The 12,573-nt window shown below is 43.2% G+C and overlaps 1 protein-coding gene and 1 long non-coding RNA gene across 5 annotated transcripts in view; both read left to right on the forward strand.

The window, feature by feature from the left end:
• Positions 1–12,573, forward strand: part of LOC136399856 (uncharacterized) — a 194,104-nt gene that overhangs the window by 80,517 nt on the left and 101,014 nt on the right. The gene's annotated exons all lie outside the window — the stretch shown is intronic.
• Positions 1–12,573, forward strand: part of PHACTR4 (phosphatase and actin regulator 4) — a 105,207-nt gene that overhangs the window by 7,640 nt on the left and 84,994 nt on the right. The gene's annotated exons all lie outside the window — the stretch shown is intronic.

The following is a 12,573-nucleotide window of genomic DNA, read 5'->3' on the forward strand; positions in this document are numbered from 1 at the left end:
TGAAGTGTCCAGTTAGATCTCTGGGGTTGCCAGCTTGATCTTGAGGTTGCCGGCTAGAACCCCAACTGGCTGGAACCCTAGGTTGCCAGTTCAGTCCAGGGTGGCTGGCCTGATCCCCAGTCAGGGCTACAGTTAATAATAATATATTGCATACTTGAAATATGCTGGCCCTGGCTGGTGGCTCAGTGATAGAGTGTCGGCCCAGTGTGTCGATGTCTCAGGTTCAATTCCTCCGTCAAGGCACACAGGAGAAGTGACCATCTGGTTCTCCACCCCTCTCTCTCCCCCTTTCTTCTCTCTCTTCCTCTTTTCTCTCTCTCTCTCTCCCCCTTTTCTCTCTTTCCCTCCTGCAGCCAGTGGCTCTATTGGTTGGAGCCTCGGCCCCAGGCACTGAGGATAGCTCATGGGAGCACACCAGCCTCAGGTGCTAAAAATAGGTCAGTTGTCACCATGGGCCCCAGATGGGCAGAGCATCAGCCCTAGACTGGGGTTGCTGGGTATTTACTGGTCGGGGTGCATGCAAGAGTCTGTTTCTCTAGCTCCTTACCTCTTACTTGGAAAAGAAGAAATTAATAATAACTGTAGTCGCCATGCTGTACATCAAATCTCCAGAATTTATTCATCAACATCTCTTCTGCATCCCAGTTTGATGCTCTATCCACTGCGCCACTGCCTGGTCAGTGATCAGCATCTCTTATTCCCCCTACTCTCCCCACATACTTAAAAAAAAATCTTCATACTTTTAGTGATACTGATAAGCAGAAAAATCTAAAATAACTCATTTTATATTGGAATTTCTCTTATTAATAATTAGATCGAACATATTTTCATGTTGATTAGACATTTGTATTCAGTGATTTCCCTGTAATCATTCCATTTTATCTATTCATGTATTTTAATCACATAACTATTTTAAAAGGTCAAATTGATAGGGCCCTGGCTGGTTGGCTCAGCAGTAGAGCGTCGGCCCAGAGTGTTTAAGTCCTGGGTTTGATTGCCAGCCAGGACACACAGGAGAAGTGTCCATCTGCTTCTCCACTCCTCTCCTTCTCCTTCCTCTCTCTCTCTCTCTCTCTCCCCCTCCCTCAGTCAAGGCTCCATGGGAGCAAAGTTGGCCCGGGTGCTGAGGATGGCTCTGTGGCCTCCACCTCAGGTGCTAGAATGGCTCCGGTTGCAACGGAGCAACGGCCCAGATGGGCAGAGCATCACCCCTAGTGGGCATGCCGGGTGGATCCCAGTCAGGCGCATGCGGGAGTCTGTCTCTCTGCCTCCCTGCTTCTCACTTCAGAAAAATACAACAACAAAAAAGGTCACATTGGTAACAAATATGACTTTTGTTCCTTTACATTTTTAGTTTGGGGATAGAATTCTATTTAGAGATTTTATAAATAGTATTCTCAGTTAATATTTACTGCCAAATTTGTTTTTTTGTGTGTGTCTCTTTGGGGTTTTTTTGTGTGACAGAGACAGAGTGACAGAGAGAGACAGATAAGGACAGACAGACAGAAAGGAAGAGAGGTGAGAAGCATCAATTCTTTGTTGTAGCACTTTAGTTCATTGATTGCTTTCTCATATATGCCTTGACCAGGGGGCTACAGCAGAGTGAGTGACCCCTTGCTTAAGCCAGCGACCTTGGGCTCAAGCTGGTGAGCCTTGCTCAAACCAGATGAGACCACGCTCAAGCTGGCAACCTCGGGATTTTGAACCTGGGTCCTCCATGTCCCAATCCGATGCTTTATCCACTGCGCCACTGCCTGGTTTTTTTAAAAAATAATTTTATTTATTGATTTTTAGAGAGAAAGGCAGGGAGGAGAGAGAGAAAAAAAAGAAACCAATTTGTTCCACTTACTTATGCTTTTACTGGTTGATTCTTGTGTATGTGCCTTGACCAGGGTTCAAACCCACAACATCGGTGTATGGGGCTACCTGGCCAGTGCCCCAAACTTTTTTTTTTTTTTTTTTAGTAAGTGAGAGGCAGGGAGGCAGAGAGACAGACTTCCGTGTGCACCCTGACCAGGATCCACCCAGCAAGCCTCCTACCAGGGCAATGCTCTGCCCATCTGGGGCCGCTGCTCCATTGCTCTGCAACTGAGCTATTTTAGTGCTTGAGGCGAGGCCATGGAGCCATTCTCAGTGCCCGGGGCCAACTTGCTCGAACCATTGAGCCATGGCTTAAGAAGAAGAGAGGGAGAAGGAGAAAGAGTGGAGAAGCAGATGGTTGCTTCTCCTGTATGCCTTGACCAAGAATTAAATCTGGGACTTCCACACACTGGGCCAATGCTCTACCACTGAGCCAACCGGCCAGGGCACCAAATTTGGTTTTTAAAGAAGATTTGATGTATCACTGAACACTGTAGGTTTTTTTTTAAGATTTTGTTTATCGCCTGACCAGGCGGTGGCGCAGTGTATAGAGCTTCGGACTGGGATGCGGAAGACCCAGGTTGGAGACCCCGAGGTCGCCAGCTTGAGCGTGAGATCATCTGGTTTGAGCAAAAATTCACCAGCTTGGACCCAAGGTCGCTGGCTCAAGCAAGGGGTTACCTGGTCTGCTGAAGGCCCATGGTCAAGGCACATATGAGAAAGCAATCAGTGAACAACTAAGGTGTCGCAATGTGCAACGAAAAACTAATGATTGATGCTTCTCATCTCTCCATTCCTGTCTGTCTGTCCCTGTCTATCTCTCACTCTGACACTCTCTCTGTCTCCATAAAAAAAATAAAAACTAAAAAATAAAAAAAAGATTTTGTTTATCGAGCCTGACCAGGTGGTGGCACAGTGGATAGAGCTTCAGACTGGGATGCAGAGGACCCAGGTTCGAGACCCCGAGGTTGCCAGCTTGAGCGCAGGCTCATCTGGTTTGAGCAAAACGCTCACCAGCTTGGACCCAAGGTCGCTGGCTTAAGCGAGGGGTTACTTGGACTGCTGTAGCCCCCCTCCCCCTATCAAGGCACATATGAGAAAGCAATCAGTGAACAATTAAAAGTGCCACAATGAAAAACTGATGATTGATGCTTCTCATCTCTCTCCATTCCTGTCTGTCTGTCCCTATCTATATCCCTCTCTCTGACTCTGTCTCTGTAAAAAAAAAAAAAGAAAGAGAGAGAGAGAGATTTTTGTTTATTGATTTTTAGAGAAGGAGGAGGAGTGGGAAGCATCAACTCAGTAGCTGCTTCTCAGATGTGCCTTGACCCTGCAAACCTGGGGTTTTGAACTAGCAACCTCAGCATTCCAAGTTGATGCTTTATCCACTGTACCACCAACATTCAGGCTGAATATTGTAACTTTTTTTTTAAATCCAATCAGTGGAATTTAATTAGGTCTGTGTTTAACATAATTTTAGTCAATTGAATACTGTAACTTTAAAAAAAACTCTTTTTTTAATTTTAATTTAATTTAATTTTTTTAGAGGCAGAGAGAGAGTCAGAGTGAGGGATAGACAGGGACAGACAGACAGGAACAGAGAGATGAGAAGCATCAATCATTAGTTGCGCATTGCAACACCTTAGTTGTTCATTGATTGCTTTCTCATATGTGCCATGACCGTGGGCCTTCAGCAGACCGAGTAACCCCTTGCTCTAGCCAGTGACCTTGGGTCCAAGCTGGTGAGCTTTGTTCAAACCAGATGAGCTCGTGCTCAAGCTGGCGACCTCGGGGTCTCGAACCTGGATCTTCCGCATACCAGTCTGACGCTCTATTCCCTGTGCCACCGCCTGGTCAGGCAATGAATACTGTAACTTTTAAAAGTATGTTTTGTTTGGGGGCATTTTTCTCAAATGTGATATAAATAATTCCAGAAAGAAACAGCTGCATTTTTCTAGATGTGGATTTTGTCATACTCACTGATGACAAATTACCCTTGCTGAGGTATGTATTTTTCCTGAAAGTAATATTTTTTTTTAATTCACTGATTATATTTCCTGAGAGTACTTTTGCTTATCAGTGAGCCACACCTCTATTTTAAAGAGGTGATTCATGTCTCTTAGTGGGAACAGGAGGACTATGTTTAACTCTGAGGAGGAGGTCACAGTTTTTCTTGAAAGGAGAAATTAGTCCCTTTTTTATGTCTTTACAATATGTTAGTTATTATTTGTGCTTAAAAGTAAACTTTTCTTGAGTGCAGTTTATTTTTGTTTTATTGATTAATTTTAGAGAGAGGGAGAGAGAAACATTGATTTGTTGTGCCACTAATTTATGCATTCATTGATTGCTTCTTGTATGTGCTCTGACTGGGGATCGAACCTGCAACTTTGGCATATCAGGACTGTGATCTAAGCAATGGAGCTACCTGGCCAGGACAAGTGTAACTTCTTTTTTTTTATTATTTATTAATTGATTTCGGAGAGACAGGTAGAAGAAGGGAGAGAGAGAGGCATCTATTTATTGTTCTGCTTAGTAGTTGTACATTCATTGGTTGCTTCCTGTATGTGCCCTGACCAGGGATCGAACCCGTATCAGAATGAGATGCTCTATCCAACTGAGTTAACTGGCCAAGGCCTAGTGTAACTTTTTTCTTTTTAATTTGTAGTAAAAATAATATATATATATATTTATTTTATTTAGAAAATTAACTTTAACAGGGTGACATTGATCAACAAGAGTACATGGGTTTCATGTGAACATTTGTATAACACTTGTAATGTTGATTATGTTGTATACCCATCACCCATAGTCAAATCATTTTCCATCACCTTATATTTGTTCCTCTTTACACCCTTCTCCCCACCCTCTCCCCCAAGTGTAACTTCTTTTAATTTTTTTTATTTTACAGAGACACAGAAAGAGAGATAGGTAGGGACAGACAGACAGGAATGGAGAGATGAGAAGCATCAATCATTAGTTTTTCATTGCGCGTTGTGACACCTTAGTTGTTCATTGATTGCTTTCTCATATGTGCCTTGACCGTGGGCCTTCAACAAACCGAGCAACCCCTTGCTTGAGCCAGAGACCTTTGGCTGAAGCTGGTGAGCCTTGCTTGCTCAAACCAGATGAGCCCGTGCTCATGCTGGCGATCTCGGGGTCTCGAACCTGGGTCCTTTCGCATCCCAGTCCGACGCTCTATCCACTGCGCTACCGCCTGGTCAGGCCCAAGTGTAACTTTTTTTAACACACTTTTTAAAAGACATTTGTAAAACTTCATCTTTATTAAGAACATAATTATAAATCTCTGTTTCATTTTCTTTGTGATGAGGCAAAAACAAATTAAGTCATAAATTCATTCTATTTGTAGCTACCAAATTTCTGTGCAGAATATTAACAAAAAGAAAGCCATTTTAGGAAAGTAGGAGTTTTCTATGGCTTTCTATCTTCCAGTCAAAAGGGTAGATTCTGTAGTGATATAATAAGGATACATGTAGATTATAGTATTTACTCCTTGTATTAAGGTAGTAGTACCTGTGAACAAGTGTAGGTCTCTGAAAGAGCCGATGATACATTGTTTCTTTTTCTTTTTTACAGAGACAGAAAGAGAGTCAGAGAGAAGGATAGACAGGGACAGACAGGAAGGGAGAGATGAGAAGCATCAATCATTAGTTTTTTGTTGTGCATTGCAACACCTTAGTTCATTGATTGCTTTCTCATATGTGCCTTGACTGCGGGCCTTCAGCAGACTGAGTAACCCCTTGCTTGAGCCAGCGACCTTGGGTCCAAGCTGGTGAACTTTTGCTCCGAGATGAGTCCACACTCAAGCTGGTGACCTCAGGTTCTTGAACCTGGGTCCTCCGCATCCCAGTCCGACGCTCTATCCCCTACGCCACCACCTGGTCAGGTTATTTGTTTCTTAATTATGTTTATTTAATGATGTAAGTCAAGTCTAAGGAATAAACTGAAATGATACTTTAATTTTCTCTTCTCTTCAAATTAAATTGGCTTCATTATCTTTTTTTTTTTAAGATTTTATTTATTGATTTTAGAGAGAGGAGATAGAAAGAGAAAGGTGGTGGGGGAGGAGCAGAAAGCATCAACTCAGAGTTGTTGCTTTTGGGCATATGTGCCTTGACCAGGCAAGCCCAGGGTTTTGAACCATTGACCTCAGTATTCCAGGTCAACGCTTTATCCACTGCGCCACCACAGGTCAGGTGGCTTCGTTATCTTGATATAATGATTTTAGACATAATGTATTTTGATCAAGTGCAGGATCATGACGGAGCCAAAACCTACTGAGTTTTGTTTTGGAAGTAAAATCAAGGAGTGGAGTGAGTTTGAGCAACACCTAGAAGCCCAGCTCTACTTTTCATGGTTAAAAAGTGTAGAGGAACCCTTTTCTTTGCTACTTGTATTTCCATTATTTATACATCATATTGAATTAATATCCATTTATTTAATACATGACCATCTCTTCTCTATGGGTATTTCTTTGTTTTTTTACAGAGACAGAGAGTCAGAGATAGGGACAGACAGGAATGGAGAGAGATGAGAAGCATCAATCATCAGTTTTTTGTTGCGACACCTTAGTTGTTCATTGATTGCTTTCTCATATGTGCCTTGACTGTGGGGCTACAGCAGACCGAGTAACCCCTTGCTCGAGCCAGTGACCTTGGGTCCAAGCTGGTGAGCTTTTGCTCAAACCAGATGAGCCCGCGCTCAAGCTGGCGACCTCGAGGTCTCGAACCTGGGTCCTCCGTATCCCAGTCTGACGCTCTATCCACTGTATCACCACCTGGTCGGACTTTTCCTTTTTTATTTATTTATTTTTTTTAAGTTCATCATTTGCAAATATTTTTCCCATTGATTTGAGAGAGAGAGGGTGGGGAACGAAGACAGTGAGGAATATCAACTCGTTCCACTTAGTTCCATTTAGTTGTGTATTTTTTAAAAGGTTTTATTTATTAATTTTACGGGGGAGGAGGAGAAAGAGAGAGAGAAAAGGGGGGAGGAACAGGAAACATCAATTTTCATATGTGCTTTGAACCAGGCAAGCCCGGGGTTTCGAACCAGCAACCTCAGTGTTCCAGGTTGATGCTTTATCCACTGCGCCACCACAGGTCAGGCTTATTTTTTAACAGTATTTCATGAGATTTTCAGAACTTTTTTTGAGAGTGGTTATTATTAATCCCAATTGAAGTCACGAGGACAAGATTATTCTGTAATACTGTCTTTTGTGACTAAAATGATTTAGCAGTTTTATGTGAGTGATTGATATTTGAAACTAACTTGTGCTAATTTGTCCAATGAAAGATAATCAGATAAAAGTGAAGTGGTTGGCTCTGCCCAGTGGCTCAGTGATAGAGCATCGGCCTGACATACAGACATCCCATCCCGGGTTTGATTCCTGGTCAGGGCACACAGTAGTAGCGACCAGCTGCTTCTCTCCCCTTCCCTCTCCCCTTTCCTCTCCCCTTCCCTCTCCCCTTCCCTCTCCCCTTCCTCTCCCCTTTCTCTCCCTTTTCCCCTCCTGCTGCCAGTGGCTCAGTTGGTTTGAGCGTGGCCCCAGGTGCTGAGGATAGTCCACTGGAGCCCATTAGCCTCAGGTGCTAAAAATAAGCTCAGTACTCGAGCATCTACCCCAGATGGGGACATAAGCAGGAGTCTGCCTCACTATCTCCCCTCCTCTCACCTCTCACCTAAAAAAAAAAAAAAAAAAAAAAAAAGTGAAGTGGTTACCAGGGGGAGAGGGATGAGGGAGCCAAAACTGTGGCTACCATTGGCAACAGGAGTATTAAATATCTGTTAGATAAACTGTAGAACAAGGCTTCTAGTAGGGCAAATGTTAAATAAAACTTAAATGATTTTTCTAATTATTTGACTGAGATATTATAGATATTGTTACAGCTACCAGTTTAATGTAAACCAGACTGGCGAATGTCTGTGAAAGAGGAAGAGAGAGAGAAGGGGAAGAGAAGCAGATGCTTCTCATGTGTGCCCTGACCGGGGATCAAACTTGGGATGTCTGCACACTGGGCTGATGCTCTGTCCCCTGAGAAAATTGGCCAGGGCCTCTTACTTTCTTTCATATGCCCATTTTGTCAGCACTAGGAGGCTATAACAAGAGATGGATGATGTAAACTGGCTGAGTCATTGTTTACTTGGTTGTTTAGTGCCTCTTTCATGATAGTTGCTCTCTGCTGATACAAATCTTCAAATGTTGTATCTACTATTACCTTCTGTATGCCTCTATCCTAAGACCTCCTTTCCCCAATTTTTCCAGTATTTCTTTTCTTATACTCCCTGATCAGTATGTCAGGACATTTGCCTATGAGTCTGCCTGTGTTGTGTTCTAACTTCAAACCACACAGAGTAGGCAGTTCGGTGTGCTGTCTGAAGCTCTGCTCATTGGTAGGAGTTTTTGCTACTACTGTCTTTCAGTGCCATCCTCTGAGTAAGGCTGTAATGCAGCTACTACGTTTTTTATTTGTTACCGTATACAGCCATCTGTGGAGACGGTGAGGGTTTTTTCTTTGTCAACTGGCCATATGGGCTCCCATATGCCAAAGGTATGTGCTGAGGGAGTGGTGCTTGTGTGATAATGGCAGATTATATGATATGAGGGTTCGGGTTGTCTGCTAATGCATGTGACTTTTGGTCCTACTTGTACCTGATACTAGAGGTATCACTTTCATTATGCTGGATTGTTGCTGGGTCCACCCGACCTATGAGTTGGTGAGTTTCACAGAAACAGGTTATGATGGTGATTCTGGATAAATGTTCAGTTGGTGTCCCATAGTCAGATGCTCCCTGTCTACAAGGACCCAGTAGCACATCAGAAGTTGTTCTGCAAAAAGCATACAGTCTTCCACTATAAATGGATAGCCTTACTCTAGAACAGGGGTCCCCAAACTATGGTCCGCGGGCCGCATGCAGCCCCCTGAGGCCATTTATTCGGCCCCCACCGCACTTCTGGAAGGGGCACCTCTTTCATTGGTGGTCAGTGAGAGGAACACAGGATGCAGATGCTGCAAAGCGCAGCGTCGCTCATGTACAGTACTACTTCCGGTGACGTGGGATGCACACGTCACGGCTCCGGAAGCACGTCATATCACCTGTTATGGCTAGCAGTGACAAATATGGAACCGGACATTGACCATCTCATTAGCCAAAAGCAGGCCCATAGTTCCCATTGAAATACTGGTCAGTTTGTTGATTTAAATTTACTTGTTCTTTATTTTAAATATTGTATTTGTTCCCGTTTTGTTTTTTTACTTTAAAATAAGTTATGTGCAGTGTGCATAGGGATTTGTTCATAGTTGTTTTTTTTATAGTCTGGCCCTCCAACGGTCTGAGGGACAGTGAACTGGCCCCCCGTGTAAAAAGTTTGGGGACCCCTGCTCTAGAACCCCAGGGATCTCTGTAATGGTTCTCCCCTGGGGGTTTGCCATGATACTATAGGATCTGCCAGGTTATTTGCATCACCACCTGGACCTGCAGAGTCCTTTTCTGTTCTGGCTGCTCTCAAAAATGGCAACTTTTTGTGTCACTCAGTATAAAAGCCAGAACAGTATCTTCAGGTGTTGTGATTCCCTCTTAATGGTGGGAGATACAAGATTCAGTTATTTATTTGGATGCCATTACTTAAATGGCATATCTTATCAATCTCCTGACTACTTAGCTTACAAAAATTTTATTGATGAATTGGTATCTGACTCTTCATAACATTTATCTCTCGCCCTCTGGAGTGCAGGTTTCCTGACAAGGCCTTCAGTGTACTATCAGCTTCTTGCTTATCTATCCGGCTCAATTAGCATGATGTTTATTAACATGGTGGGTTAGTGTGATTTTTCTACAGGAAGTCCAGATGATCCTTGTCTCACTGTGTTATTGTTATGTGAGAGGGTGGCAAAATTGACATAATCCTGTAAAAGTACAATCCATTCTATATGAATGTGAGTTGTTTCTGATGTCATTATAGGGATAAAAGAAAGTTTATTTCTCCAATTTCTGTGTTAATCTGCTCTAGCAAAGATACCACATCTGGCATCTTTGGTGTTCCATGGTCACCAAACTGGCAGTTGCAGTTGTGACTACTATTAGATTGAGTTTATGGTAATCTGCTACCTTCCTTCAGGATTTGTCTGGTTTTTGCAGCGACCACACTGGTAAAACCAGCACCGTTTTAGGAGTATTGCACTAATTTCTGTCATCTGCCCTCCTTCACCCCAGAGATACAATACTGTTTCGTTTGGTTTTGTATTTATTATCTTAGCCTGTGGTGTGGGGAAGCCTTTAGAGGTTTCCTCCACTTGGCCTTCCACAGTATAACTCTTATCCCACATGCCAAGGAGTTAAATGGGGATTGCACTAATTTCCAAATATGCTTATTTCAATTATATACTCAGGGACCTGGGAAATGACCACTAAGAGGGTCCATAGACCCAGTGGGCCCATTGTGAGCTGGATCTTTTTTTTTTTGTATTTTTCTGAAGTTGGAAATGGGGAGGCAGTCAGACAGACTCCCGCATGTGCCTGATCGGGATCCACCTGGCATACCCACCAGGGGGCGATGCTCTGCCCATCTGGGGTGTTGCTCTGTTGCAACCAGAGCCATTCTAGCACCTGAGGCAGAGGCCACAGAGCCATCCTCAGTGCCCAGGCCAATTTTGCTCCAATAGAGCCTTGGCTGCAGGAGGGGAAGAGGAAGGAGAGGGAGAGGGGTGGAGAAGCAGATGGGTGCTTCTCCTGTGTGCCCTGGGCGGGAATCGAACCCAGGACTCCTGCACGCCAGGCTGACACTCTACCACTGAGCCAACCGGCCAGGGCTGTGAGCTGGATCTTAAGCCAGGATTCAATTTATTTTCTCTTAAGTCCATGATGACACTTCCAGACTCCAGATGTCAATATCAACCTGTCCTCAAAACGTTAGTGTTCCTATTTCCCCAGTTTACAGTTACCTGAACGAATGACACAAGGAGGGCCAACTACATAATTTGTTTGTCCAGTACTTCAAAATTGAGAGTGAGCAACAGAAATGGCCAACCAAAAGTGCCATGGTTCTCCCAGCCCAGGCAGGAAGAAGATGGCCAGGTGGGGCCAGTGTGTGTGGCCCAAAGCCCCTCTTTGAGAAACAGGAAGAGGTAGATCACGTGTGCGGTGAGGCTTCAGACCCCCAGCACATGTTTCATTTCGCCATCAGACTTCACTTACAGAACACACATTTATAGATAAAATTATTAAGAATTTTATTTATTTATTTATTTTTAAATGATTTTGAGGGGTTTTTTTAAAGACTTTATTCATTTTAGACAGGAGAGAGAGAGAGAGAAGGGAGGAGCAGGAAGCATCAACTCCCATATGTGCCTTAACCAGGCAAGCCCAGGGTTTTGAACTGGCGACCTCAGCATTCCAGGTCGAGGCTTTATCCACTGCACCACCACAGGTCAGGCTTATTAAGAATTTTAAAGACAGCAGCTGTAGGGCATTAAACTTCAAGTGTAGGTTTCCTAGGAAATTGTGGGGGTTATTTTGTTTGTTTGCTTGCTTTTGTTTGTTTCTTTGTTTTTAGGTAAGAGGAGAGGAGATAGACAGACTCCCGCATGTGTCCCAATGGGGCCAATGCTCAAGTACTGAGCTTTTTAGTGCTTGAGGCTGATGGGCTCCAATGGAGCTATCCTCAGCCTTTGTTTGTTTTATTGATTTTTGAGAGAGAGAGAGGAAAGGAGACAGAGAGAAAGAAAGAGAGAGAGACAGGAACATTAATCTGTTCCTATATGTGCCCTGACTAGAATTAAACTGGCAACCTCTGAACTTCGGGATGATGCTCTTACCAACAGAGCTATCTGGACAGGGCACTGCTAGCTTTTCTTTTTCTAGAGCATCAGTTGAATTTGACAATAGCCATTCAATTCCATTGTCATTATGTTAATTATTTCCCTCTTATCCTTCAAGTGCCTGATACATACAATCAACTAAGAGCATTCTCTTCCACAGATAGACAATCAGTATTCATCACTGGTGAAAGTTTAAAGAATTGGTTGTGCCAGGGATTATCGGTGTTAAACCTAGAGTCCTCTTTTACCATCTATTCTGTGAGCAGTTCAACTCCAAAATCACATCATATTTCCAGTTTTCTCAGATCACATGTGGCACCAACTGTTAGTAGGTGCTGTTCTCTGGAAAATATTTTGAATTGGGAGTTTAGTATTCAGATTGTTATGGAATGCCCTAAGGAGCCAAACCATGAAAGAGATAGGAAGCAAGATTGGGCAGATTTGATCCTTGTCTTGATTAAGGGTGAGGGAAGTTGGACATCTATACTTAGTCAAATTTCTTTCAAAACATTCTTTTGCTTTTTTTCATATTAAAGCATTCTAAACTTATGTAAGTCTTATGGCTTACTGTGCCATTTTTGCCATCACAGTAAGTCTTCTGACTTACTGTGCATCCTCCCACATCTAAAATAACTTCTACTTTCTTTAGGCAAACTAATTTCCTCCTAAGATATTCTCATATACTTTCTCAGGTGTGTATGTGAGTTGGGGGGGGGGGGTGCTTTTTGTTTTTATAACAAACATATATCTTTTCTCTTATAATCTAGTAAATTCAAGGTGGGTGTTGGAAAGGGAACTTATTTGAGTAAACTGAGAATGATACCATAGGATCTGCCAGGTTATTTGCATCACCACCTGGACCTGCAGAGTCCTTTTC

This window comes from Saccopteryx leptura, chromosome 3 (genome assembly GCF_036850995.1).
Source record: "Saccopteryx leptura isolate mSacLep1 chromosome 3, mSacLep1_pri_phased_curated, whole genome shotgun sequence".
Lineage (NCBI taxonomy): Eukaryota > Metazoa > Chordata > Mammalia > Chiroptera > Emballonuridae > Saccopteryx > Saccopteryx leptura.